We start from the raw sequence: 4,552 nt of genomic DNA on the forward strand, positions 1-4,552 counted from the left end.
ATTTCACTCTCAAGACTAAGTCAATCAAAAGAAAGATTTATAAGAAATTTAGATGGTGTAACGAATAAGTTTTCTTAACATAAAATCACACTTTAGCTAGGTAAGGAGCACGCTGTGTTTATGGACCTTTACGTGCCACCGTGAACTCGATTTTCAGCGAAGAAACTGACGATCATAAGGAAAATTGACATGTGACGATCGATTCATTAATCGAGCGATCGAATGTAGACTTTTCTATACTGCTAGCCATCTGATGTGATCGCTTAGGCGATATCGCTAAGTTTTTCAACTTATTTGCGATACGGCGATAGTTGGCGACCACCCGTACCCGGAAACTCCCCTGCTACAGTGGTTGTATGGTCTTAGACATTTCCGTGTATAATTCGATGGAAATAAAGATAAATAAAACTAACAAGGAATAGATAGGAAAACCCAAACCCAAATAAAGAATCGGGGAAACGTTGAGTTTAGTTTCGATTTATTCCTAAATAGCAGCGTGAAAACCAACTTTGCTTGCCCCAGTTGAGTTAAAGGAATCGAAGCTAGATTTTGCTGAAAAATCAATGACATAACTTCGATGTTAATTGCTTTTACTAACTCGAGATGGCTGGACGACCTTTCCCTCTTCTTTCGCGATAATACAAATAAATAAATCAACCCAGTATCTGACAAAAAATTACATATTTTAAAACTGCCGATCAGATATTATCACTGTAACAGAACGTATTATTGATTTGCCATTTTTGCGTTATTATTCCTCTCTTTTTCAAATTGTCCTGTTTTGTTCCCCGAAATTCTTTTCCAAATTGAAACACAGCTGCTCCTGTTATTCTGTTAAAACTGATTATTCCAGAAAAAATTTCGCGCCATTAGGGTGGAAAAAATCGTACTTTCAAATTCGTTATGGATTATAATTTAAAGCGTGGACTTGACAATCGAATTATACACCTGTGCCACGGTAACCAACATCAGATAATAATTTTAAAACAACGCCGAGGAAGTGTATTGTATTTTTAAGCGCATTTATTGGTCAGTTCATTCGTGATTAGATTTAGTAACCACAGTATCCTGTTCAGCTTTTATTTTTAGTTTTGTTGTGGTGATCCTTACAAACAGAATAATTTTAGTTCGCTTAGGTTATAATTTTGTCTGCCATGTGCCCACAGTCAGCTGCGTCAGTAAATGTTTCCCTGAAACCCGGAAACTCTCATACTAATTCGTCTGATTGTTGAGGAGTGGTGCTTAGTCAGTTCCGAGCGCGACATACTTTGCATCTTTCAAAAGTTGAAGGAGGTGTCATGTTAGCTTGTGTGCGCCGGAATGAAAGCGTCAGAATGACGGCGCGATGAAGAGAGAGAAACTGCAAAGGAAACTAAACAACGCCTTTTCCTGATTATATTCCTCCCAATACAGTCTTGCATAAATTGGCTCGCCGGAATGCGTACAAACAAAACTGGGCGTATCGAAACCGTTCTTAAAACCTAGGAACATGATGGGGCTGGGTGTTTGATTCGCATCCACCAAACAGTTAATAGGGAATTCACTAGAAACCACGACGGCCACACCAACGACAACGTCGCTTGAAAATATAAGTTCACGTTACTTGTACTACTTTGCGATGATTCCAATTCGTTCAGCTTGTACAATGTGGCCGAACTATCCAGTAAAGGCTTGTTTCCATATGATCGCGGATCGCAGATCGCAATAGGGTCTGCGATCTTCTGCGATCATATGGAAACCAGCCTTTAGATAGAAGATGGTTCTATCTTCTGCGATCGTCCGCGATCGCGATCGCAGGATCGCAGACGATCGCAGAAGTAGTTTCCATATGATGGCAGACGATCGCAGACCTTATTGCGATCTGCGATCTGCGATCCGCGATCATATGGAAACCAGCCTTAACGGAACAGGTGGGAAAGGCGTTCAAGTTAAAACAGAGAATCAAAAATTTTACGTCGCATGTTCACGTTCTCCACAAAACCTTAAATTTGGCCATTTCACGTTGTTGTTTGGCCGAGCACGGTGAAGAATTGTACGAAAATTTATAACGCATGTGCAGGGCATTTGTTTTTCTCATCCTATTGTTTTGTGACGTTCTCGTTGCGTCGCCGTAGTAGCTTCTTAAACCCCCTTATAGGGAGCTTTAGCAATGACCACGGCGAAGTAAGCAAAAACGTCACTATTAAAATGATAAATTCGCGTTTTTGAAACGCCGTCGCGACAGTCAAATAGAGGTGAAATTTCCTGGAGCTGAATTCCTGGAGACCGCACTTAGAAAGAGAAAGAAAAATTCGTCATCGTTTGTTTACGTCCTCCATAAAACGTCCCATCATGCAGGAAATTTCATGTCCTAGACGTGCAGTCACGGCAAAGAAATGTACAAAAAAAGTATAATGCACGTGCAGAGTTGTTGTTTTGGTTATTAACCCTATTGCTCTTTTAACTCATCTGAACTCAGTCAGCTTGATTGATTTCACCGATGAAATGGCATGCAGGTTTTTTTTATTTTTATTTATTTTTTTTTTAGCAAAAGTTCAAAGTTTACAGTGCGAATCAGGGCAGCAGAGATTTTTGAAAAGCCCGAGGCTAGTGTAGAAATTTGGGACGAGTAACTTATTTCTTAAAATACTTTTAAAATGTCAGTCAACTAAAGAATGCGAAGATATAAAACTATGTCGTCTTCACCTGTGAGAAGCGGAAATACTAAATTAAGTGTCTTGCTTTATTTAAAAGGGCAGTGTCACCTATTTTTAGCGTAACTTTGAATAGCCAAAAACACGAAGGAATTGTTAAGATAATGGTTTGGTTTTGTTAACCGAATAACCCTACTAGTACATAGAAACTAGTATTAATTATGTTTGGCTACGGATGGCTAGGATGCAAATGGTTGCAACTTGAAAAAATTGGCCAATTCCCGATCTTTCAAGTTCTTCCTGTGTATTTTACAGAAGCGTGTGCAGGGCTTTTGTTTTTCTCATCCTATTGTTTTGTGATGTTCTCGTTGCCGTCGCTGTAGTAGCTTCTTAAACTCTCTAAACGGGAGCTTTAGAAACGACACTATAAAATGATAAATTCGCGTTTTTCAAGCGCCAAGTTGCTGTTAATCAGTCAAATAGGGGTGAAATTTCCTGGAGTTGAATTCTTGGAGACCGCAACCAAGGTTAGAAAGAGAAAGAAAAATTTGTCGTCGTTTGTTTACGTCCTTCATAAAACGTCCCATCATGCAGGAAATTTCACGTCCTAGACGTGCAGTGACGGCAAAGAAATTTGCAAAAAAAGTGTAATGCACGTGTTGTTTTGGTTATTTCCCCAATGGTTTTTTGAAGTCAGTCAGCCTGATTGATTTCACCAATGAAGTGGCAAACGTTTTTTTTGGCAAACGTTCAAAGTTTAATTACAGTGCGAATCAGGGCAGCTGAGATTTTTGAAAAGCCCGAGGCTAACGTAGAAATTTGGGACGAGTGACTCATTTCTTAAAGTACTTTTAAAATGTCAGTCAGCTAAAGAATGCGAAGATATAAAACTATGTTGTATTCACCTGTCGGGAACGGAAATGCATGACTCAAAGTGTCTTTTCTCGTTGATGCCTGTCCGGTCCCGGACTGCATATCCTGCGACTGCATGTCTACAGACGTCTTGTTCGAAAATGCGTCTACACTCGTTGAAGGAATCTAGGCTCATGAAAGACTTACCTCTTTTCCAGTCAAACCATTCAACTCAATTATACTATGTTTTGATACTTGTCACTGATTAACCTATAAAGCTGAGAACTGCCCAATTACCTTCTAAAGTAGAGTGCTCCCGAGATGGCGGAGAACATTAAAATTATTCCACGAGCGCGCGTTGGATATGAGATGATAGATAGCCAAAAGGCTAGCAGCCACCAGTGAAATAATTGTTTTATTTAAAACAACCAGAAATCTTGTTATATCTGGCTGATTTTATTTGGTAAGAAAGACCGGCTGGGCCCGGTTGTTCGAAAGCCGATTAACGCTAACCCATGATTAAAAGTTAACCGAGGTTTTCATCTCACTCGTTGAAAATGGTAGAAAAAACTTCAAGTCAAAACTAAGGGACAAAAATCTTTTGGAAGAACTATTATTGACTACTAATTAAACTCGAATCACGGTTCACGTTAATCCATGATTAGCTTAATCGGGCTTTCAACAACCGGGTCCATAAGGCAATTTAATGGCCGCTATGGCCTCTTGCATGGCACAATGGTTGACATCTATGATATCCCCATGTTCGCTAAACCAATCAAAACTCCTAAAGTTCATTTAATTAATAATATCCAAATTAATCCAAATAGTAGACAAAAAAATTTCGTGATGTCTATATTATAATACAACCTTAACCTTGTTTTGAACGTTGATTCTACAAGAGGCATTTCCAGCTCGGGCACGTCGAACGTCTGATCACGCCGGCAAAACTGGTGATTTCCCGACCTGTTCGATCATTTGGTGTTTGTTTCTTATTTTTTTATAAAATATATTTTTTACGTGGTACGGCTTCGCGGCATTCATGCAGTTTAGAATGTCTAAAATACACC

This window comes from Pavona decussata, unplaced genomic scaffold, assembly GCF_977016875.1.
Source record: "Pavona decussata unplaced genomic scaffold, jaPavDecu1.1 SCAFFOLD_157, whole genome shotgun sequence".
NCBI classification, from domain to species: Eukaryota; Metazoa; Cnidaria; class Anthozoa; order Scleractinia; family Agariciidae; genus Pavona; species Pavona decussata.